The sequence below is a fragment of the Cyprinus carpio genome, unplaced genomic scaffold (assembly GCF_018340385.1).
Source record: "Cyprinus carpio isolate SPL01 unplaced genomic scaffold, ASM1834038v1 S000006547, whole genome shotgun sequence".
Taxonomy (NCBI): domain Eukaryota; kingdom Metazoa; phylum Chordata; class Actinopteri; order Cypriniformes; family Cyprinidae; genus Cyprinus; species Cyprinus carpio.
In genome coordinates, this window is record NW_024879210.1 from 167,722 (window position 1) to 194,505 (window position 26,784).

The 26,784-nt window shown below is 37.1% G+C and overlaps 2 pseudogenes; both read right to left on the minus strand.

Moving 5' to 3' along the window:
* Nucleotides 1-13,087: 13,087 nt before the first annotated feature.
* Nucleotides 13,088-14,763, minus strand: LOC122143963 (annotated as a pseudogene).
* An 8,507-nt stretch (nucleotides 14,764-23,270) lies between these two features.
* Nucleotides 23,271-24,824, minus strand: LOC122143964 (annotated as a pseudogene).
* Between the last annotated feature and the right edge of the window lie 1,960 nt (nucleotides 24,825-26,784).

Genomic DNA, 26,784 nt, shown 5'->3' on the forward strand with positions numbered 1-26,784 from the left:
GGAGCTCTTAAGAGTGGAGTTCTCAGCATAACGACTCTCTAAAGCGAGAGGAGACCTGGCTACACTCAGCGCCGGAGGCAGTAAGCGAGGCTCAAAGAAAGAGCCTACAAACTCAATCACTGCCCATGACGGAGCTCTTAAGAGCGAAGGCTTCAGCAGGATGACACTCTAAAAACGAGAGGAAGCCAAGCACTCAACCCTCTTAGAGAAGCTCTTAAGAGTGGAGGCCTCAGCATGACGACCCTCAGGAGCGAGAGGAGGCCTGACAACACTCAGCGCTAAAGAAAGTTAGTGAGGCTCACAAAAAAAGGAGCCTACAAACCAATAGTGCTGTCTAAGCGGATCGCTATGGAGAGCGGAGGCTTCAGCAGGATAACACTCTTAAACGAGCGAGGAAGCCTACCAACACCCAACCTAGTTGAGGAGCTCTTAAGAGTGGAGGTCTCAACGTACGTCTCTCTAAACGAGAGAGGACCTGACTACTCAATGCAAGACGCAGTTAGTGAGGCTCACATAGAGCCTACATACTAATAGTTCTGTCTAAGCGGCTCCACAGAGCTCCGTTGAGAGAACCAGGAACTGTGATCTCAGCCTAGCCCCCTCAAGAACCGATGATCGGGGGGGGGCTCACAGAGAGCCTCGCAACCTGGACTGAGAAGATGAGGAGGCTCAGATGAGGCTCAAACAAGAGCCTAACAACTCAAAAAACCTTGCCTTTTTTTTTTTTCAAGTCAGGAGCCTCCTTCACCCACATAATGTAGATAACCCACATTAGACACCGTTCCTATTCTATAAATCTATACAAAAGGAATTCTGGAAGAAAATAGCATGAACCACGTCAGATTCCTTCCATGCTCCGCCTACAATACCCGTAATTGGCCTGAATAACTGCCTCAGCAGCCGCGAGACCCGAAACGTGGGTGAGAGATGCTAAATTTTCAAAAGAATCAGGCATTTCTCAATGCAATCACCTCTCGCAGCGTGGCTATCTCCCCTGAGAGCCGTACATTCTGATGCAAAACACTTAATTCCCTCAAGAATCAGGCAGACGAGAACAGAAAACCGCCACGAATGCATCGCATTAAGCTTGTTCAAACTCCACCGAGAGGCGAACACCACCAACTGAGATCACATGATATTATAGGGCGTGATGGAGGATGAAGGATACACACAGTGGAGCAATGCGGAGGGTTTCATGTCTTTTAAGTCCTCTTTTTTTTTCTCCGCCGTATGAGACCAATGTTTTGCTGATTTTTTGTTGACTTTTCAAAAATATTGTGAAAAGCAAAACACTGTATAATTTTATTTGCATCTGCATCCATTGTATTTCGTGCTGTTTTACTTCCTTTTCTGGGTCAGAACGTCTACGTTTGGTAGTTTCAGCAGTGTCTAGTGTAAATGCAAAAATCAGATACGGGTCACTTTTAAAAGATGATGAAAGCGGGTCGTCAAAAAAATCGGATATAGTCAGAAAATTGGATTTGGGCATCAAGACCTGCAGTGTAAATGCAGCCTTAGTGTGGCTATTACTCGGATTTGTCCAGAAAAACACAAGTTGTAAGGAAGATGAATAATGAAAAACACGTGAAATTAAATACAATCGATGCGCTTCAGTATGGATCCGTAGGGGCTCCCATTGTTGTTTCACGGGCTATGTGACCTCAGAGCTTGGAACTGGGAGTACATTGATCTAGTACGAGTTCATGGATGGCAAGTCACGGGTTTGACTGCCGTTTCCAGTGCACTTTCACGGGTAGAAGGTTGGAAAAAACACGGGTTACGGAACGCGGCATTAGGCCTCGTCTCTGTTTTTTTGCATATTTGAAATCTGTTTACGGCAAGCTTTGATTTGATTGGCGGTTGGCAGCCAGGGCTTGAAGTTACATTACTGCCACCTAATGCAGGGTTTCCCAAAGGTTTTCCCCAAAGGGTTAGCGAACCCCTGGTGGTTCGTGAGGGAATTGCAGGGGGGTTCGTGAGTTTGGTACAAGCAATGTCTATGAGTGTATACCATTAACAAATTAATACTTTTTTTGATAAAAATAAATGTTTTTTTTAAAGTTTAAACAGGGCAAATGTGCCATTAAATTATTGAAATATTTATTTAAAATCTCAGGGGGTACTTCAAGTAATAATTTAGGTCAAGGGGTTCAGCTGACATAAAAGTTTGAAAACCCCTGACCTAATGGACTGGATTGAGTTGCATCAAAGACTATAGAATATCCAAGACATGTCACTCGTATAGTTTTGAATAGGGAAAAATGCAATGAAAAATATATCTGCTCAATCGCAGGAAGCCCCACCTTCTGAATGAATCAGTAAAGTCAGCGCTTCACTGCAGCTGCCGTCAGAAAGTCCCGGTTGCTATAGAAACAGTCAGCATTTAGAGACGTGCGCTTCGGACTGCGCATGTGCACTGGCTGCTGTAGCCTGAAAAATACGCTTTTTTTAATGCTATTTGAGCAAAATAAAACAAATTTATGACACAGTTGTTGTCAGATTTCTTTGGTGATTTCAAATATGGAATTTTAATCGTAAGCTTAATGAACAGTTTTGGGGAATTTGACGTTTCCCCATACAAAGAGATAGTAGCTGCACTTGCATGCCCGAGAGGCGTTTCAAAGATGGACGCCGAGTGACATGACTTGTCTTAAAGAGACTTCGGTTGCCTGAAGAAACCTTGTTCTTCTTCTTCTAGCTTTTTATGGCGGTTGGCAAACAAACAAAAATGTGCATTCCCGCCACCTACTGAGCTGGAGTGTGATTCATTGATGGATCAAGAAGAAAGACTAATCTGGCGAAGAAAGAAGAAAAAGGAAAAGAAAAAAGAAAAAATCAAATAAATTGGCTTCTAAATCCTATTAATCAGATGCTCCTTTCTTAAATATTTCATTGATGCTTTATATACTCTACAACTTTCCAATCCGTTATTCAGCAGTTTTTTAAGTGTAATATTTCCTATATCCTTTTCTTTTAACTCTTCCACCAGGATTATCCTTTCATTTTGATAAGCAGTGCAATATATTAATACATGCTCTACAGTTTCTGCTAATCCACATAGACTGCAATTCCCAGACTCATGTTTGTTAAAAATATACAGGGCATAATTAAGAGCTGTATGCCCAAGTCTAAGTCTGGTAATGATTGTGTCTTCTCGAAATACATTACAGATATGCTCACTGAATATAAACCTAACAGACCACTCAGATCAGTAGGATCGAGTCAGTTAGAAATACCAAAGGTTCACACAAAACAAAGGGAGTTCGCTTTTCGTCTTTATGCCGCCCGCAGTAGGAATCAGCTTCCAGAAGAGATCAGATGTGCTAAAACATTAGCCACTTTTAAATCGACTCAAAACTCATGTTTAGCTGTGCATTTATTGAATGAGCACTGTGCGATGTCTGAACTGATTGCAATGTATTTTATGTATTCACTGTATTTTATGTAAAATAATGTTCTATTTTTAACTGTTTTAAATTCATTTTAAATCAATGTTTAAATCATTTTTTTTAAGTTTTTAAATTCCTTGTTTTACTTTTGTGACTATTTTACTTTCTTTTATGTAAAGCACTTTGAATTACCATTGTGTATGAAATGTGCTATAAATAAACTTGCCTTGCCTTCTCTTCCACAACTTCCTCTTTCACCACCAATTATATTTTGAATCTGATAAAAATGTCTTCCTCTTTCTTCCTCATTCCATTGTATTTTCCAATTGCCTTTTATAGCTGTTCTAGCTGTTCCTTAGCTTCTTCTTTACAAAGTGGAATATTCAATTCTACAGAAGATAATTTCAGCACCTCCTTTTGCTAAATGATCAACTTCCTCATTTCCATCTACTCCCACATGTGCTGGAACCCATAGGAAACATATCTTGCTTCCTAATGTATTTACCCTGTATATACTTAAAAGAATATCATACAGAATATCTTTTCTTGAGGATCTCCCACTAATCAGACTTTATAATACTGAGAAAGAATCTGAGCATATCATCACATTTATCATTTACATCCACCTGGTAGCTAACAATATTGTAGCCATCTCTGTTGTGTAAACCCCTACTTGATCAGATACCCTTTTACCAATTTTAACTTGAAAATGTGGGATATATATACTGCTGCTGATGCTTGACCTGTTTCTGGATCTTTAGATCCATCAGTGAAAACTGTAATAATTGAACTATAATTCTGCTCAAGATACTGCATAACCATTGCATCTTTAGTTTATTACCCTATTTTTTATCATTAATCATTTTTTTGCAAATGAAGATCTACTAATGGTAAAGAAAAGAGCCACAGTGACATGGGGTGACACTAGTACTGTCGGGCTCAATTCTACATTATAATCTCCCTAGGTAGAGCTTCCTCTTCTGCAATCCATCCAAACTATTAAGCCTGGCAGATTCATGTTCCCAACATTTTAATAACACTTTTTTTAATTGGATGATTATCATTATGTCCCTTTACTGATATCCAGTAATTCAACATTAGCTTTATTCTCCTGATATCAAGAGGCATTTCATTCATTTCTACCTGTAGGGCAGGATTAGAAGAAGAGTAGACCTGATAGCACCACAACATATTAGCAATGCCTGTGACTGAATCATTTCTACTTTTCTACATTTACATTTACAATGTAAATGTAAATGTACTTTATGTAGCAATGTTTTGGGTGTCACGAAGAATATTATATTAATCCATAATCTATGGTTGACCTAATTAGTGCACAATAAATTATCTTCAGTGAATGACATCTGGCCCCCCAATCCACCCCAGCTAGACATCTTAAAATATTTAAAACTTTCTTGCATTTATCAACAATTTTTTTGTATATGAATTCCAAATGTCAGTTTAGTATCCGGCCAAACCCCCAGATACCTTAACACATTCACCTGTTCTAAAGATTTTCCAGATAGCTGTTATTTTATACTGTTACATTCTCTCTTTTTTGAGAAACAGATAACCTGTGTTTTTGACACTGATAATCAAAATCCCCACTTATCTCCCCATAGTAAAAAAATATATGAATGCTTTTTTTAACCCTTGACAAATGTGAATATAATATGTATATAATATTATGGATACGGAGTTCATAGAAAGTGTAGTTGTGATTAGATCAGTTAAGTTTATCCATTGTTTTCCATGGTTTTAGGCAATTTCTATGTAATTTTGTGTAATGATAAAAGCATATATACCCCCACTTTATTAGTATTTAAATAGTATATGATTATGTTGAACTTTATTCTTGAAAATGCACATATTTTTTTCGTCGCGAACGTTGATCTTCAAAACACCTGGTAAAAGAGTCGCGCGATAACGCGCGTCATCACTACGACACGGTAGTTCTGCCTTTTGTTCACACAGCGCTCGTTTCCGGGACTGAACCCGGCAATGTTACTAGGTCCCTGACCCAGGTTCAATCCCGGAATCATCCCGGGACGTGTTTGCTTTCACACAGAAGTCGACCCGGCAAATGTTCCGGCAATTTGCCGGGTCCGACGTGCAGTGTGAAAGGGGCATAGTGATCAGTGTTGTGCACATTTAAGACATTTTTTTATGTTTTCACTCAGTCCATGTAATAAATGCACATCCTTGAATAAGCCAAGTTTTAAGCGTTTTCCTCCCATAGAAAACCATTGGCCTAAAAGGAAAACGCTTAACGTGGCGTAATGAATTAAAACGTGTTTTAAAAAGACCAAACTCAGTAAACATTTTTAATAAAGCATTCTGTTTACAGACAAGCAGGTTATGGGAGGAAAATGCCTAACGGGTAATTAAACGCGTGTCGTTCGTATTCTGGACTGCATTAACGTTAAGAATTTTAGAATGTCCAAATGATTCATATGTGAATTCGAAGATTAAACTTGCAGAACATCTCGTGAGTCAATAAATCAGACAGTGAGTCAAGTTAACAATAAACAACTGTGCATTATAATAAAGGTTTTGTAAAACTGCACAGTTTTTTAGCCTTTTCAAACAACATACTGCGTCCTACGCGGCAACCTCCCGCGCTCTCTCTCTTGAAGCCAACAAGGAAGAGACTTAAAGTCTAATTCATCGACTGGCCGCTAGAGACTGGCTGCAAAAGGGAGTCAATCCCATAGACTCCTCATGTTAAAATGCCCAACTTTACAGCAGAAAAAAACGTTTACAGCCTGGTTCAAAAAATGAATTTGGTCTATATAGCTAATTTTGCCCTTCATGACAACTGTGAGGGGGGTGAATTTGTTTATAACTCATCCGTTTTAAATTATATTAAGCGTTTAAGTTCTGCATAATCAAGGGTGTGGCCACTTGAGTGACAGGTGGATTGCCCCTGCTGACACTGCCGTCGCGCTAGGTGGGCGTGGCTTCAGCAAACAGTTCCTGCCTTTTTGCCCATTTTCGATTATCCGGGAGTGACGACGGCCCGCTCCGCCCACTTTGCACTTCAAAAACGGTCTTCAGGAATCTATGTGTGACGTCACGGACACTACGTCAATTTTTTTATACAGTCTATGGTCCTACACCAACTACGCACACATTCCCTATCATGTACGCCTATAAAAGATGATCGAACCAATCAGAGTAGATATGGGGCGGGGCGACACGTGCAGCTCCGCCCCAGGTTCAGCCCTGCCTCGATCTGCAGGCTGCAGCCAGGTGTACTTTGCGCAAACCAATCGGCAGCTGACTTGAAGCAGTTTATGCTGGTTAGAAATTTTTTGCAACTTGAACCGGCACCGACGCCACGTCACTGTCATGTGTGGCATCAAAGTACTGCGATAGCGTTTTGAGAGCAGCGGGCTGACTCAGCTGGTGCAGCTTTTTCAGAGCAAATGCAGGAGCGCTGATGACGACACAGCCAAACGATTGGCCAAATTCACCACATGACAACAATGTGTGTTTCTAACATCTTCAATTGCAATACTACTCACAAATCTGTTTTTAGAACAGTAAATGCTTTTTTTTCCTGTTACGAAATGTTATTTTGAGTCACATTTAATAATAATAATAATAATAATAATAATAAAAATTGATCAAATAAAATATACCTCCACTTTATTGGTATTTAAATAGTATATGTTTATGCTGATCTTTATTCTTGAACATATGGCGCTGTATTAAGCAGTATATAAAAAGTGTTTCTGTTGCTCATGAAAACATTTCTGAAACGTCTGTGCATTCGACAAATATTGCTTGTTATTCACTTCATCATGGGAGCAGAAAGTGTCCGACTTCACGTCTCCGCTTTCAGTTCTGCCCCTGACTGCAAGCGGCTACTCTCGCCGATAGGTCTGCTCGGCGCTGCATGAAGTCGAACACACCTACTTATAAACCCGAAACACACCTGATCGTTGTCATGTGGTGAATCTGGCCAGTCGTGAAACAGCTGTGTCGTCATCAGCGCTCCTGCAGTCGCTCTAGAGAAACTGCGGCGGCTGAGTCAGCCGGCTGCTCTCACAGTACTTTGATGCCACACGTGAGAGTCATGTGGCGTCGGCGCCGTCTCAAGACTGACAAAATTTCTAACCAGCATGCAATGCTTAAGTCAGATTGCGATCGGTTTGCGTGGCGCTGCATGAAGTCGAACGCAATTTAGAGTCTGCATGAATGGGGCCTAAGGTGATTTTGATCTGTTTGCCATCTATTATATGAAATACATATACAACCTCCCTGGTCAATGTTTCTGTAAATAGCTTCTGCAATTCTGTGTCAAATATCAGTTAATGACATATTTACAAAAAAATCACACAATAAATCTATATATAAAAAAACTACAAAAATTGTCATTTTTCGTATTCGTAACTGAACTGATCTGAAGCTCAGTTCAGTTCAGTTTGTTTTCTTTATAAAAAGCAGTTGTTCATGGCAAATCACTTTTAAGAACTTCTTGTCATTTCAAAAATCAGATTCATTTATTTAGCACACTCAAATGATCCAAACGTTGTTCTAAATTGACTTCATAATACCCTTTCTTCTATGCCAGCTCTATCTTACACAAATAAGCAACACTCTTCATTAATTCATACATTAATGGAAGAACGAATACCAGGAATATTCTTATCAAGTAAAATGGTTTTATTGAAGGCTTAACAAAAACAATAAAGTAAATAAACCAAGATCAGTAAACAGGAAACCATCTTAAATAACCAAACTTTCAGGAGAAGGCAATGTTAAAGAGACAGAGAGAAATATGGAGGGATTAAACATAACATCAGCACAACATACACAATAGTAATTATGTCACAGGACGTAAGAAACAAGAGAAGGGAGAGCAGAGGTGGTAACATTGTTACTTAACAATGAACAAACTCAACATTAGCCACGATAGTCAAGGCTATATAACCAAATGGGTTTTAAAGGCCAAATTCAAAAGCAGTGACACTGCCAACTGTAAGCAGTTCACTGCATTTGGATGTGGTCTTTAAGGCAGTTAGCTACAGTACTTAAAAACATATAATTTCCCCCAGGTGTGAAATGAACTCCATCTTTCAAAAATAGCCCAGCACTGTCATGCCTATTGTGAGGATGCTCAATCATGGCACCATGTAAGCTACGAACAAATGTAGCCATAACACTGTTTACAAACTTCCGGGCCTTGTCCAGTTTCACCAGATTGCCACCAGCCTTCCTCCGGCATCTCTGGGTCACAACTGAAACCATGATCTTCATGCCAGGGTGCCGGAGTTTAAGCTGGTGCAGGTCCTCCTTCATTACATTCACCAGTTGGATGCTGCTGACGTCCCCCATATCATTGCTTCAACAGTGAATGACGAGGACATATGGTACTGCTCTTCCTTGCAGGGAGTAGAAGAAGGGGAGAAGTCCTTTCCACCACAGTCCACCCCAGCCAAACCAACAGACACGGACACCTGGCAGACTGAGGTTCCTTCCCATGATCTGGGCAGCTCTCTGAGCACCACGTTGGACATAGCTGTCACCAATGATCCACACTGTGTATATGGAAGGAAAATAAATGTGTTTAATAAATGCTAGAGGTAAAGGAATACTATTACAGTACATGTGGGAGAAAATAGAACAAGGGAGCAACACCTCAAAATGTAGATGACAGTCAAATTTTTTGGGGTGACCTTTTAGACAATGTAATATTAGCTGTCAAATGTCAAATAGCAAGACTAGTACTTACAGTTTAAGCGGTGTGAATAGACTGGGTGGTTGTTCTGCACGCTTAGTAAACAAACTCCAGTTAGTCCAAAATGCAGCTGCAAGAGTTTTTACTAGAACCAGGAAGTATGATCATATTAGCCTGGTTCTGTCAACACTGCACTGGCTCCCTATCAAACATCGTATAGATTTTAAAATCTTGCTTATTACTTATAAAGCCCTGAATGGTTTAGCAACTCAGTATTTAAAGCTCTTGTTACATTATAGTCCTCCACGTCTGCTCCGTTCTTAAAACTCTGGCAATTTGATAATACCTAGAATATCAAAGTCAACTGCGGGCGGCAGATCCTTTTCCTATTTAGCGCCCAAACTCTGGAATAACCTACCTAAGATTGTTCGGGAGGCAGACACACTCTTGCAGTTTAAATCTAGATTAAAGACCCATCTATTTAACCTGGCTTACACATAGCACACTAATACGCTTCTAATATCCAAATCCGTTAAAGGATTTTTAGGCTGCATTAATTAGGTAAACCGGAACCGGGAACACTTCCCATAACACACAATGTACTTGCTACATCATTAGAAGAATGGCATCTACACTAATATTAGTCTGTTTCTCTCTTATTCCGAGGTAACCATAGCCACCAGATCCAGTCTGTATCCAAGTCAGAGGGTCACTGCAGTCACCCGGATCCAGTACGTATCCAGCCCAGATGGTGGATCAGCACCCAGAAAGGACCTCTACAGCCCTGAAAGAGAGCGGAGACCAGGACAACTAGAGCCCCAGAGACAGATCCCCTGTAAAGACCTTGTCTCAGACGACCACTGGGACAAGACCACAGGAAACAGATGATTCTTCTGCACAATCTGACTTTGCTGCAGCCTGGAATTGAACTGCTGGTTTCATCTGGTCAGAGGAGAACTGGCCCCCCGACTGAGCCTGGTTTCTCCCAGGTTTTTTTCTCCATTTTGTCACCGATGGAGTTTTGGGTTCCTTGCCGCTGTCGTCCTCGCGCTTCTGGCTTGCTTAGTTGGGGACACTTCATTTACAGCGATATCGTTGACTTGATTGCAAATTATTGCACAGATACGATTTAAACTGAACTGAGCTGCATGATGACATCACTGAATTCAATGATGAACTGCTTTTAACTGTCATTTTGCATTATTGACACCCTGTTTTCCTAATTAATGTTGTTCAGTTGCTTTGACGCAATCTTTTTTGTTTAAAGCGCTATAAAAATAAAGGTGACTTGACTTGACTTGACTGGGGTGGATGCGTCATGGGTGGCCATGACAAGAGGAATCAATCACTGAAAGAAATGCTTGTAAAATTTAGAAATTTTGTGAAAAATGCAGAATGTTCTGTGTGATGGTTAGATTTAGGTGTACAGTCAGTGTAGGGGGATACAATTTACAATTTGACAGTGGTGTAGTGGTAGCTGTGAGTTATTATGTGAACTCACAGCGATAGACAGAGCTACACCGGCCAGTTTAGTGTCCAAAGAACACAGTGCTGATAAAGCTGATCAGAAAGATCATCAGCTGAGATATAAACTGCACAAAGAGGAGAACATTTACTGTATAACAGTTTACAATACATTTTCACTAACTCTCAGTTGTAATTCATTATAAGGCCTTAATTTTACTGTACACTGGATCTTAAAGGGATACTCCACCCCAAAATGAAAATTTTGTCATTAATCAGTTACCCCCATCTCATTCCAAACCCGTAAAAGCTTAGTGCGTCTTCGGAACACAATTTAAGATATTTATATGAAAAACCTGCCAGCCTGCCAACCTGGGAGGCCTTTGACTGTCCCATAGACTGCCAAGTAAATAACATTGTCAAGGTCCATAAAAGGTATGAAAGTCGTCATCAGAATACTTCATCTGCCATCAGATGTGCAATCTGGGTTATATGAAGCGACGGGAAAACACTTTTTTCGTACGCGAAAGAAACCAAAAATTTTTCAACAATTCCTTTGTCAACAGTCTCCTCTGTGTCTATCCATATCACCATATGCTGTGTATGCTCTTCTGTATCATCCGCGCTACAAGAATGTGCTGTTTTCTTTAAAATCAATCCTTGTAGCACGGATGATACAGAAGAGCATTAGCAGCATATGGTAATATGGAGACATAAATGACCTTTGCTCTCAGCTAAACTGAACATGGCACATTAAATTGATTTGAAAACATTAATTGAAACATATTAATGAAAACATCATTAATAGATAAACTAAATTAAATTGTTATACTTAAAAAAAAAAAAATCAATAACAATTCAATGCTATATCTCATTTAATTGTGACACTTTTGTCAATTTAATATTCACACTTACCACTGGTCGAGCCAGTTTTAGCAGCTCTATAATTTTTTCTTTAAAATTTACTGGTAACAAACTTAGTTACCAGTAGTTACTGAGTTTTCTTTGACATTCATCACAAATAATCTGTGAATTTGACTGAGCAACATGGCTTATGTCCTGTTTTGAGTATGAATTTATCTGGGTTTCTGTGTTAATACTGTCCATTTCCATATCTGAAGCCAGCTCCCTGTGACAACAAAGCACTAACTTTCACTTGGTTAACTATAAAACAAATATATCTATAATATTAAATTAAGATGCATACCGTAAAAGTTCTGCTACAGGGAATAATTTCAAAAGAAAGAAACACCTTTGAAATCTGTCTTGCTTAAGCTTCTTCCTGTTGTAGTACACAAAAATTAGTATATAAACAGCAGTCAGTGCATGTGCAGGTCAGGTTTCATTTAAAGGGACACCAACCATCATCATCCCGAACAACCCCAAATAACAACCCACGTAACACTGAAAGCTCCCTCTGTGCTCAGGGCAGGTCATCATGTGGTGCTAATAGCTGTGTGAGCTGGTCGTAACATTTTGATTCTGAAAACCTTGTGCTGCAGATAAGATACATTTAACGGCAGGACTTTTTTTCTAGGATGCCTTTCTCGAGGTATACATCTAAAGATTAAACACTTATATATAAGAAAAGGTTTTTATACATAGGTTATACACTTATACACAACGCCAGGTCACAATATAGTTTAATTATTCTTTCAAAGCTGCAAAACTGTACTGCCATTGACTGCAGGTCCCTGAATAAGAATATATTCAGCATGATTTCTGTGCTTTACCTCAGCAACCACTGGAGGGCATACTTTCACCTCTTTCAAGTTCGTAAAAGGCCTGTTGTGTCGGTTATACACAAGAATGTACATGAGCTTGTGAACATTTAACATAATCCTGCACAGACCTTTGAACATTTCTGATGTTCATATGAACAGAGTTGAAAATGCTGAGGAGTTCAGGGTACAGAGGTTATGTCAGATTATATTAAAGGGTTAGTTGAGGAATTTGTTTCTTCACTGGAAGAGATTTGGATAAATTTAGCATTACATCACTTGCTAACCAACGGATCCTCTGCAGTGATTTTATTTTAATTTGATTTATTTTAATTTAATATATGTTATATGTATATGTATATATATAGATATATAGTATATATATATATATATATATATATATATATTATATTTTATTTTTTTTGGGGGGGGGGGGGGGGGGGGGGGTGAACCTATTCCTTTGAGGGTGTAAAAAAAAATCAATTTATAATTACCTACATGCAGAAAAAAATAATTTAAACAAACTTTTAACCATAAAAATGTTAAGATTGTGGCTAGCTTTAAAAACGAATGTGTCATCCTGGAATGACCTATTCTACAGCAGGTATAAACAATCTGGTCCCATCGATTGATTTCTCCCCCATATTTAAATGCTTTCATCATATGTAAATTCAAATTCATTTTTTTTCTAGTAATTTAATAGAATTGTTGGCTTTAAAAATTGCATTTTTTTATTGGGTATCCATTTTGGTCCCAATATACACAGAAACACAAATAACATAATATATATATATATATATATAATATATTATATATATATATATAAATATATATATAATATATATATATAAGGTATAAGGTAAAGCATAGAACATGTGGAGCTGGTAATAAAGAAACAAAGTTTGATACAGAATTTAAAAACACTTCAGTTCATTTATGTGATTTCTTTTACAATGCAAAACAGCTATCTAATCAATCTCCTCTTACCTTCTTAGAAGCTCTTTTACCTTTCTCTCCTGTTGTTCATAAACACACACAGAATTATGGGCCTACAGAGAGCAGTCTAAAAATCCAAGTCCTATTTAAATGTTGGAAAATGCCCGTTTGAAAACGACTTTTTACAAAAAAAGCTTTTGTGAAAGAATAATTCCCAGCAGGAGCATGTTGACTGCTTCATTTGGATGTGGTGTTGCCATGGGATGGAGCCTGTGGCTGCTGTTGCTGCTGCTCCACTGAGTGCTTGTTGCAAGCGTGTCCGCTTTCCGTGAATAATGCTGCCAGTGCAGATCTGCTGTTCGTCTATAAACTTAGCACACTGTGCATTCACCAGCTCCTTTCGGAAATGCTCATACTGCATTCATAGCTCTAACATGTGCAGACAATGAGGATATCTAAGGGAAAAAAAAAGATTTAGACTGCATCGTACAGAAGTGTATTATGACAATCACTGTGAACGAGGAAAATTTATTTATTTGGGATAATGTCTGAACATCTTTAGCCAGCTGAGGTCTAGCATATAAGAATATATAATAGATACATGATCATTCTTTATTCATTTTCACATGAAATGAGTTTACAAAATGAAATGTAACTAAGATTAAAAAAAGAAAAGAAAAGAAAAGAAAAGAAAAGAAAAGAAAAGAAAAACATGAACTTACTTTAGGAATTTAGCATATTCTGGTTCTTTCCAGTAAAGTAGATACTTTAAGTAATTGACAAAAGGCTTCTCTCTCAGGTAACCTCTTTGAGCCAAAACTGCAAGAATGGAAAAACAGGATATTTTTAAAGACAGATTTAAACAAATCCACAACACAAGACCAATCTTCTAAATTCAACATATAGAAATAACAATAATATACAATTTAGTTATTCAAACCGCTAGACGGTAAACTAATAAGTGAAATGCCTTAATTATTCCATATCTGAATTACTGTAACCAAGTACTTTTTAAATAAGTAAATAATAAAAACAATGTCATTTTTGCTCTTACAGTTCAGGTAGTTTGGGGTTCGCTAGGCACTGAACAAACTCCAACTCAAAGCTGGAAAAACGATGTGCTTGCTTGCTCCTCCTGTGTGAAAGTATGAATTTGAGGGTATCACGCTTTTTTATTTAAAATAACATTGCTTGAACGAAAACGCAATATTTTGGTACGGTCCCACTTATTAATTTAATTAAGCATGATGTAAATTATATTTAACATAATACACAGAGTGATATGTATACGTTTTATTACCTCACACAATCAAATCAAAACCGTAACGTTATTCGTTTACCAAAACAACTGTCTTGGCGTTGTGTTTGCGGATGAATATTAGGAAAACACGTTTAAAGTCACTATCAACAAATTACAAACCTGTTTCCATAACGCCAGCCATGGCAGATGACGAGAGAAAAAAAACGATATTGTAACAGCCGGAAAATCTCTGATACTTAAATGCATGTACAAAATTACTGAGACAACATATTTCGTTTTGTTGGAAGAGATCTACGGTGCGGCCATAACTGCCAGAAAACCAGTGCTGGTGTCGTAAACGTGTTTTACGACATTACACTTTCCGTCGTTGTGTATCGTATATCTGTGTGCACACACTACTGTATTTATTAGTAAACATGATTGAAATAATCTGAACGTGAAACGTAGGGTAAGATATTCCCCAACCTTTATAGTTTACTCTTGACCATGGAAGTCACTAAATCTCATTTCAGCACATTTATTAAATGCATATGCATTATATGCCATTTTATAATTTTAATAGGCTTATATCTTTATCTGGATATCAGTATTTGCTGTAGTATCTTTTTAGTTTTTATACTTTTTATTACAATTTATTCAATGTGATTACATTTAATTAAGCTGTCCTTTACATAGTGTACTACACATCAGGGGTGTAGCCATCATTTCAGAAGTGAGGGGGACAGAAATATATATATATATATATAGCTATAATATATATATCTATATATATATATATATATATATATATATATATATATATATATATACCCCCCAATATATATATATATACAGTATAACATTTCTGTAATCTATATACCAGTCAACAGTTTTGAACAGTAAGATTTTTTATGTTTTATAAAGAAGTCTCTTCTGCTCACCAAGCCTGCATTTAGTAGTAATGTTGTGAAAATTTATACTATTTAAAATAATTGCTTTCTATTTGAATATATTTAAAAATATAATTTATTTCTGTGATCAAAGCTGAATTTTCAGCATCATTACTCCAGTCTTCAGTGTCACATCCTTCAGAAATCATTCTAATATGCTGATTTGCTGCTCAAGAAACCTTTTTTTTTAATTATTATTATTATTATTATTGTTATTATTATTATTATTATTATTACTATCAATATTTGAGTGTTACTCAACAGTTGAGTAATTTTTTTTTTCAGGATTATCTGATGAATAGAAGGATCCAAAGATTAGCATTTATGTTAAAATAAAAAGCTGTTTTTGTAACATTATACAGTATACCAGGGGTGGCGCGAACGTCAGTCCTGGAGAGAGCCACAGCCCTGCAGAGTTTTACTTCAACCCTAATCAAACACTCCTGAACAAGGTAATCAAGGTCTGAAGGGTTACTCGAAAGCTACAGGCAGGTGAGTTTTAATTAGGGTTGGAGCTGAACTCTGCAGGACTGCGGCTCTTCAGGACCGGAGTTCACCACCCTGCACCATACCATTCAAAAGCTTAGAGTCAGTATAATTTTTATTTTTCGGAAAATAAATTATATAAATTAATATTTTTTATCTAGCTAAGGATGCTTTTAACATTGATCAAAAGTGATGATAAAAAGACATTTTATAATTGTTAAAAAAGATTTCTATTTCAGATAAATGCTGTTCTTCTGAACTTTTCTATTCATCAAGAAATGTGAAAAAATTCTACTCGGATGTTTTCAACATCATCGTAATAATGTTTTTTGAGCAGCAAATCAAGAAATTCTACATGATTTCTGAAGGATTGTGTGACTGGAGTAATGATGGTAAAGATGTGTAGCTTTGAAATCACAATAAATTACATTTTAAAATATATTCAAATAGAAAACTGTTATTTTTAAATAGTAAAAATATTTCAACATTTTACTGTTTTGCTGTACTTTGGATCAAATTAATGCAGGCTTCATGAACAGAAGAGACTTCTTTAAAAAAACATTAACAGTTTTTACTAGTTCAAAAACTTTTGACTAGTAGTGTGATAGGCCACTTTATTTTTTCTCTGATTTATAGCTTTAATTGGCTTAGAAATCAAATAACTGCTGGACAATAATCAATAATAATGATTTGTTAATGTTTATATAGGCGAATACAAAGTCTTTTTTTTACCCATCATAATAAGGCAGGAATAGTTTTCTGTATTCTTGTGTCCATATTTAGGATTTCCTGGTTCGGACTATTTCTGCGCTTAGACGCGCCCTCCGGCTTCGAGTATGAATGAAACACACATCTGCACGGAGTGGTTGATTTCTCCTCGATGTTCATTTCGCCTTTGTTCTGGGTCCCCAGCACAATATCAGTTCTATGCGCAGACTATCCCTGTGCTCTTTTGAGTTTAAATCGATATTTCATTCACACCAGCTCTAGACACAAACCTCTATGTGAACACACTGGCCTGATGAAAAAAAAACGTGGGGGTACGCCCTTTCCCCCGGCACAATACATACACAACCGTAGGAAAAGAGACCTCCCACAAACAAAGTGTACTTTTTTAATATTGGCTACATGTCATCAGGTGGAAAGAACAGGAGTGTCTTTCGTAATATGCAATAGGAACAGACTACCTTATTTTAATTTACAAAAGCTTAAGTGATACATTGCAATATTACAACGTTTTTAATTAATCTTCAAGCTTGACCCCGGATAAACTATTCTGTGTAAATTGCCCTGCCTGTCAAAGGTGTACACAGCTCCTCCATCTGTATTAGAGTGTATATCGCATCGTTGTATGGGGGCCTTAAAAAATCTGCCATGGTATCTATATGCATTTTAGCCTTTTGGCTTTTACACTAACATTCATCTAAAAGCTGCTTTTGAGCCACCTGTATGATAGCAATTTTTATGGACTGTTTATACAAACTTTACATCAATAGAACAAAAACCGAACTGCACAATCACACGTACAAGTGATGACACAAAATCATATTTCAGTTGGAAACCGGCCATTGGCTCTGCCACTGTCCTGGCCTCCTCGGGTTGAAGACATGGTGAGGAATGATTGACTGACTGGTTCAGTTTTGACAGAGGACCTGATGGTGGGGATTCAGCCTCGTCAAAATTCTGTAGTGTGTTTGCACAGCGTGGGGAAAAGTGTCTACACTGAAGATAGCCCTGCCCCAGCTCTGTTATGGTCAACGGTTACATGGAAGGAGGATGCCTAGAGATATTAATGAACAATCCACTGGCTTGGCCTGCAGATAAAAATGGTCCATTGCTATAACCAACTTTATTAAAGTAAATAAGTTGGTGCTTTTATAATTTCAAGGTCTAAATATCAATTAAATTCTTCTTTTTTTTTTTTTTAAATCCATTTTTATAAAGTTTTATAGTGCATCTAAATGTCTATACATTTCACTTTGCATTTTGGATTTAATAATTCGCAAACAGGGGGAACTGTTCATTAAATTCTTAAGACTGTTTTCTTAACCCTCAACCATGTCAGATACTTTTCGGGGATCCATATGAGAAGGCTATGGAACTTGGGAGGGGTGGCCACACGGTATCATGAATGGCAAACAGATGCACTGAGGGTGGCAGGGAATCCATAACATAAAGAGGATTGCCACACTATAGACTGGGAACCTAAATAAAAACAAACAACAATATACTGTTAAAGCAGCTTTTTTTTGTATTGAACCATACTCAAATTATATGGAATGTGAATTTATTTATTTATTTAGTTTTTAGTTTATTTATTTAATTTTTTTTGATAAGCTCCTTTTCCTAATTGGAAAAGATTAGGAAAAAACATTAAGTTAGCATTGTATCACTTAGGTCCACCAATGGAATCCTCTGTAGCTGGAATGGCTTCAGACGAAAGGTCATGGCCTAATGGTCATAGAGTTTGTACGGTCCGTAAAACTAAGGTTGTGGGTTTCGAGTCTTGGGCCGCGGCAATACCCATAACTGAGGTGCCCTTGGCAAGGCACAGAACCCCCAACTGTTGTCTCCCGGGAATGCAGAGATTTGTGGGTAAACAGTCTGCCCCACTGATTCAGGTGTGTGTTCAATGCTGGTGTGTGACCTTTGGATGGGTTATTATGCAGGGAGCACGAATTCTGAGGATGGTCCACCATATGGTTGTATGTCACTTCACTTTAAACCCTTTTCACTTTTTAATAAGAGTCCAAACCGCTGAAAAACTGCCTCACAATAATATTTTTTGTTCAATTCAGAAGCTGAGTATTATGTTATTTGCGTTAAAAAAGTTTCATGATTGATACACAATTTCAATCTGCAAAATGTTTTTTGATAGGATGGTTTCGTGTTGATAAACTTGTAGATTATTGTGATGTTTTTATCAGCTGTTTGGCATTTTGACGGCACCCATTCACTGCAGAGGATTTATTGGTGAGCAACTGATGTAATGCTAAATTTCACCAAATCTGTTCTGATGAATAAATGATCTACATCTTGGATGGTCTGGAGGGTAAGTAAATATTCAGAGATTTTCCTCTTTTTTTTTAAATTTTCAAACCATCTTTAAACTTTCTTTCTACTTTCTACAGTGATCTGACTCAAAGGTGACAGAAAGTTCTCAAAGCTCAATTGTGTTACAGGTAACTTGAGGAATGTACATCACTTGCACATACAAAAGTGTCTGCTTATCTGCCTCCAGCAATGGATGAATTAGCGAAAGTGAAAGCCCCCTTCCCCGAATGCCTGTTATTTCTCATTCTTCTTCCCTCAACCAGACAACAATGGCACATCTCCATGGTACTACCATATGAGCCACTTCAGCTTTAGCTCCCTACAAATCCCTCCATTCACAGGCTCCCTTGCATAGGCTAATTCATGAAAAGAGGGAAGGATGTGCCAACTGCACAGCAAGAAATGTGCAACCCAGTGAGAGATTAATGGAGGAAGAAGTTGTGCTTATAAAAAAATGTCTGAAAAACCTTTTCACAATTACGCAACTTGTTTGTATGTGTCTAGTATAATACTGATGTCAGATAAACTAATAAATCTTTAATTCCTTTTAAAAATCAACGTGAATGTAACTTGAAATCAGTGAGAATTTGCCTCACTATTGCTGAAACAACATGAAACCATGTTGACAATCTTTAATAAAATAACTGAATCAGTAATTCATATATAAAACACTGGATACTAAAATGAAGGTGTCATACAAATTTACAGTGATGTCCAAAAGCCTGAGACCACATTGTAATATGGGATTCAAAATCTAGCTTAAACTTAAAGAAAGAAAGAAAGAAAGAAAATTATAAAACAGTATGACATTAAATGAATACACAGAATACTGTTTGAAAGTTTTGGGTTTGTAAGATTTTTGAAGATGTTTTTTGAAAATTTTAAAAGTCTCTTATTCTCACAAAGACTACATTTACTTTATGAAAAATACTGTAAACATTAATACTGTGAAATATTTTTGAATTTACTGTTTTATTTAAATTGAATGTATTTTATGTAATTTATTCCTGAAATGGCAAAGCTGAAATTTTAGTTGACAATACTCAGTGTTTTCAGTGTTACATGATCCTTCAGAAATATGCTGATTTGCTGCAAGACACATTTTGTATTATTATCAATTTTTAGTTCTTCTGCCTAATATTTTTGTACAAAAGAAATAAGAGGAATAAATACAAACTCTATTATTTTGATTATATAATTTGTAAAAATCTAAAATAATAAAAAAGTCACTAATGGTCTCTGACTTCTTGGAATGAATGTCAGTTCTTTATTTACTGAAAAAATATTCAAAAAGTTGGCTTAAAAAATTATAAAAAGTTATGCAAACTTAACATAAACTGCAAAACTCTATTATATAACAAAAAATTAATGGCCAAAGATCTTTGTCAGGCATTTCCATAAACCTGCAACCCCCCCAATACCCACACACACACACACACACACAATTTTTATTTCCTGTGTTCTGTGCACCTTCCTGTGACAGTGTACAAGAAGCATGCAAGTTGTGGTAAAGTATTAGAAGTATACATACCATAGATGCGAGAGTATAGGCAGAAAATAATGTTGCTGTGGCAACATTACTGGTACATTCAGTGAAGGTAGCTATCATCAGACACACAACAATGGCAATCGCCCAGGAGGAATACTTTGAAGAGGTGACATCTGATCTCCAAGCCATTTTGACAACCCTGAGACCTGAGCATTGAGCCAACAAAAACAGAATGTATTATGATTTAAGCTGACCTTTTGTATGGTCTTTCATAAACGAACTGCAGGTTATCTTTAGTATTTTTCATGTTCTCCCTTTAACGAATCATGTGTTGTCTTTTTAGCAGCTCCCTCATTAAACTGTTTAGAGGTGGACGATATGACTAAAATCTTCACAATGATACATGTCATTTTAAACCCAAAATATTTAGCATGATATAAGTACCAGCTGTATTTTCATTCATGTTTTTAGAGAATTGTACACTCTTGCTTAGAACAAAATTGACAGATGTGTAAATCTCTCTCTCTCTCTCTCTCTCTCTCTCTCTCTCTCTCATTTACATGCGTAACCTGAGGATGTTTTCGGTCTCTCCACTAACAGTCTAAGTAAAACAAAACTTTAAAAGACCCATTAAAGGCTTAATAAATGATCACAGAATTAAAATGTTTGGGTGAAGTACTCCTTTAATTGTCTTAACATTAACCTGGCCAATATAGCTAGATCTGAGAATCCAGATTGCTTTTTCTTTATCATTGGCAACCGTCATAGTGTACAGCCCTAAAGCTTGCTACGCTATAAGCACCATACGGTATTATAGACATAACAATATGACTTTTCTTTAAAAGCTGATCCTTGTCATGATGTGTTCTTGTATAAAGTGCTATACTAATAAATGTGTCATGGTTTGATTTGGACTCAAACAAATACCCCAAAAATACATTTGTTGTACCTCACTGCCCTTAGCCAGGGCAAAGCCTCCCCCTAGCAGGAGGATAATGCTCCATGGCATCTTCTTCTGTGTCACCATTCCATGTCAGCAAAAGTTGGAGTATGACCACTTTCCTGCTGGGGCACTATAGAACACAATCATATATTTATTGCATTTATTTATTAACTATTATTAGCTTGCTATGTATGTATGTATGTATATATATATATATATATATACACAGGTGCTGGTCATATAAATTAGAATATCATCAAAAAGTTTATTTTATTAATTCCATTAAAAAAAGTGAAACTTGTATATTATATTCATTCATTACACACAGACTGATATATTTCAAATGTTTATTCTTTTAATTTTGATGATTATAACTGACAACTAAGGAAAATCCCAAATTCAGTATCTCAGAAAATAAGAATATTGTGAAAAGGTTCAAATATTGAAGTACGACCACTTGTGTTGCCGCACGTCTAACTCAGCTAATTAACTCAAAAAACACCTGCAAAGGCCTTTAAATGGTCTCTTCAGTCTAGTATATACACTAAAGATGTTCTGTTTGATCTTTTTTTCAATATTTAGTTAAGTCATTTAAGCTCAGAGACCAATCACGCAACCGTGTTTCCACTGAACCGTCTGTGTCCAGACAGCTCGGCCTCAGTGTTTTCTAACCCAGGGGCATCAATCGCTCGAGTGTGGTTTAGAGCGGAAAGGAAACACACTCGAGCGATGCGGAGGGCAGCTAGCTCTTGAAACCACACGCCGTACTAGGAATGTGAGGAGAGCATGATCTGTCACAAACTGCAGTACACTCGAGCGTTGGCGGTGAGGCACAGACGGCATGAGGTTGAATGAGGAAATAGGGTAAAGACCACTCATACAACAGCGTGATACTGTTTTTACCTAAGGTTGTGTTTTTAAGGTTTAACACCCAGTCTCTAGCTCTTGTCAGAATAAGGCCTTGCAATTGGCTGTTATGTGTAGATATAGAAACGAGATTTTCAACAGTATATAGATAAGTATTATTCAGAAAGTATTCGCCGTTTTCAGCCTTAAGCTTCACTGCAAGAACTTTATGAGTGCTTTGTTTGGTGTACTATTCTGACTTCTACTACTTTTGGAGTTACGTACCTCGTTCAGCGCATGGAGTTGAACGCTGTCTGCAAGTGTTCACAGTTTAAACTCCATCTAATCTCTTTGCATGTGACCATCATCCAGACATGACCACACACATGCTGTTGGCACTGTGGGAAACTCCATTCACCCATTTTTGCGGAAAATAGGCAACATGCCACAAGCTGATATACAGGTAGAACAAACCTTTAGCTCTGTTTGTTATTTGTATTATGCAATGGCTTCAATTTCTGTATTTTACATCGGATAGTTGCAATACATTCTCTGTATTACATGTGATGGCGGACAGTGTTCTTGAGCTAGTCAATGGATTGCCCCATAGACCTTGAGCTCATTCCATAGCTAATAAATCGCTGTTAAGAGTTTCTAGGACATTAGACTTCATTTATTTTGTCTACTTTTTATATAAAGTCTTTGAAGATCAAATAGAACAATAAGATATTGGAGTTTGCTGTTGGTTTTCATCTAAGAAGTAGTATGGTTACCGCAAGGACATCGACACGTTTCATTTCCTGAGCTAGGTCACACTTATATGCTTATAAACCACTCATTAATGGCTTTCATTTACATACCAGCAATAGAGTTAGGGTTTTGGATTACAACCCAAATCATTACTCTTTGTAGTAAAGGATAATTGACAGTACAGTAGATCATTTAAGGTTTGTATTATAACAATAACTCAGTTATATAAACAACTGTATTAGTGACACTGTGCCTTAGCAAAACCACAACTAAAACTCGATACTTTGACTCGTTCTTCCAATGTTGGGCATTTTCCTCACTTACTCTTTTTCACAGCATTGAAAAATTTTGTCGCCCATACCATCCACAAAACCCCGAGTCACGAGCGGTGAAAACCAAAGCACAGACACCAGGAGGACGAAGAGTTCAAGGACACTCAGCTCCCCAAAAGTCATGGCGAGCCATTCTCCTGTGCTCCTCTTTGGATTACATTCTAATGCGCCCAATTCCTTCGCTGTCTTCACCCGTCCCCACAAGCCCCATTCCTTTCTGAAGCGTTAAGTTAGCAAATTAAATGTCTGTTATATGGGTGGTCTTTATATATGATGCAGTTGAGTTTGATTATTAGAAAGTAACTCTCACTTTACACCCAGGAACACAATCTGTAGCCACAGCCAGGCCAGTGTGAGCATGATGATCATGTTGGGGAAGGCAAATCCAAACCATTGATGCAAAGTTTATGATGTCAGGGTTTTCTGGGAACAGTCTGTAGGACAAACAAATGTTGATTAGATATGCTAATACAAAAGTAAGCAAAAGGTACATTCTTGTGCAATACGGTACATTTCTCTCATGCTTAGGAGAAAAACTGTAATGTAAGGTACCTACTGGCCATCTGTCCCATAAGAAACAGGTTTGGTCCCGGTGCCGTGAGTTGTGGCTGTCCAACCAATGCCTAGCTGCATAGCAACACGCATAAACGTCAGGCCTTTACACATCTTTAATCTTTCCTCTGCATCTTGAGAATGCTCTTCCATGTCCAATTCCATTGAGAAGTTGTGGCCATTCAGAGCCACTGTGTACAATAAAACAGAAATTGTTTTACTTTCCATTAGAAGTGTTATATAGTTTTGGTACATGTATGGCATATTATAGAACTGAAACTCTCATCACACCAGTCCTGCGATAAAACATGAAAATTCCATTACAAAGCCTTAACACCATAGTGTTAAACTATATTTTTAAATGATACCAATAAAACATATAACCAAAAATAATACTCCTAAAATACAAACATAAAAATACTTTTAAAATAAAAACTAACCTCAACTGCGACCTGAACAACCGTAACCTTGCTACACTATGAGGGTAAAAATGAAAACTAAAAATAAATCAAAAAGACAAAATGGAATATAAATAGAAGTAAACAGGTAAAAGTAAATGTTGTCAAATGTTAAAACTCATTTTATTTCAGTAATTCAGGTATCAAGGAAACTTGTTTTTTTTTTTTTCATTTTTACGTTAGTTTAGCGCTTTTGTACTATACTAAAAAAAAAAAAAGGATAAAAATCTATAGTTAGGAATTCAAAAAAAAACAACAAAAATAATTGATCCCTATTCACTCAACTAAAGGTATCCCTCCATCAGAACCTTTTTCCTCACCCTATTGCTGAGTCACCCTGGAGTCAGGTTGTTTCTCTGTGTATTGTCTCATCATTCTTCTTGGAGTAGGGAGGCCTGCCTCTTGTTCTGCTCTCTTGTTGAGCTGCTCGAGCACAGCTTGAACAATGGGCAACACATCAGGCGTTCATGTAGCGGTGGTTACTGTATCCACATGGAGAGGGAAGGCTGTTACACCCATGAAGCCAAACAATCAGCCTGCATGAATGGCAGAAGACAGGTCCTTTACTGAGACTGCTGTTAACAATGAGAAGATTCCCAAGTAGATTTTAAATGCTTACAGAGCAGGTCGTACGGCCTACAATGAGCAACACTAGGAGAGCAATTCTCTTTGTGTAGGTTCCAGTGGCTCAAACAGCTATCACGCCCACTATCAAGTCCAACCAGAAAACAGCCTTATGTGTTGTGAGTATCCTTCAGAATACTGCCATACCACAATGTCAGAACAGACATCAGATATTTGGAGATACAAAGTTTGAGGTTAAAACATTATGAATGTATAAAAATTGAATTGAGTGGGGTGTAAAGTAACAAACAAAAAAAAAAAAAAAAAATGATGAGAATAACACAAACATGCCCTATGCACCCACATGTTTTAAGCAGGAAGACAGTGATGGATAGTAATGTACTGTCAGATATACTAATAGGTAAGACTGGTTTTATATAGGACTTAATTACACATACATTCTTTAGGACTCCATGTTTCTGAAGAGAGGAAAGAGTTACTGCTGGCAGCGAGAGCAGTGACAGCAGAAGTGGCTAGCCACGGCGGTACATCCAGTACAACTTGCCAATTAGTGCTGCAACAACATCCCACATGCAGCACTCTGCAGATTGAAAAACCAGAGTGTGTCATATCAATTATATACATTACATTTAAAGACTGGGGTTCATAAAATATATAGTTTTGTTCTGGACACAGGATTCAATTCATCAGAAGTGACAGTAAAAAGACTTTTTATAACTGTCACAAAAGATTTTAAAATTTCAAATATTGTTCTTTGGAACGTATATTTCCTCAAAGAAGCTTCGGTTTCTGCAAAAATTTTAAGCAGCATAACCGTTTTCAACATTGACAATATGTTTCTTTAGAAGATGGATGGATGGATAGACACATACATATATACACCATGTTTAATAAATAGAATTTTTTGAACCACCATGATGGAAAAAGAACATTTCATTTCCAGAATTAATTATCTGTGAATTTCATTTCTTTAGAATTAAAAAATCCAGCATATAGTCCTTATTACTATTAAAATGTTTGTGTGGTGTGTTGATTTGTTAACACTTGAAAGAGACCCAAATTCTTCATCGTGAATTTACTAAATTTTCTGAATGTTGGACACAGTGTGTTATGTGTTTATAATATCATCTATATAATATCAGCTGGGCTGTATTTATAATTTAAGGTGGAAATCCCAGTTGCAATCGGAATCCATCAGTATTGAGGGAATCCTTGGGATGGATGGAGAAAAAAAAAAAACAAAAAAAAAAAAAAAAAAAAAACACACACAGGATAAAGAAATTTTTTAAAAAATGTTAATCTTCAATGTTGAATGCTTCAATAAAGTAACTTAAAATTGTAAAGTGTGTAACTGTGGGCATGGTTTGTTTTATGTATTATAGTTAGATGTAGTCGGCGACGTTGTGTCAGTTTATCCTTGACTCAAGACAAGCATAAGGATGCAAAGTTTTTTCACGTTCGTTATTGCGAGTTAACACATCTAAAAATCATGCAACATGGCAAAAAAATATGCTGAATAACGTCAGGACGTTTGGTGTCAAAATAATGTCATAAAAGATCACACATTTTATCTTGATTGGTATTGTGCAATATTGCTACTCGACATGTGACAAAAAGTGATCTGGCCGTCTAAGATGACCGGCACCTGCAACCAGGATATTTTACTCGTGCATTTTGTACAAATATATATATTTTTTACTATAATAATTCTTTATCGAATCAGGCTGGCCGCGCCTATTGCATTGTTTCTATAATCTTACTTAGACGATTCTTTGGTTTTATTTATTTAGCAACACGAAAACAACTAACAACACACAACCAACAACAACAAAAACTTTTGTGGACAACCAATCAGGGTTTAAAAACTAAAATAGGGCATTGTGTGTTTGTGAGGAAGGATGCT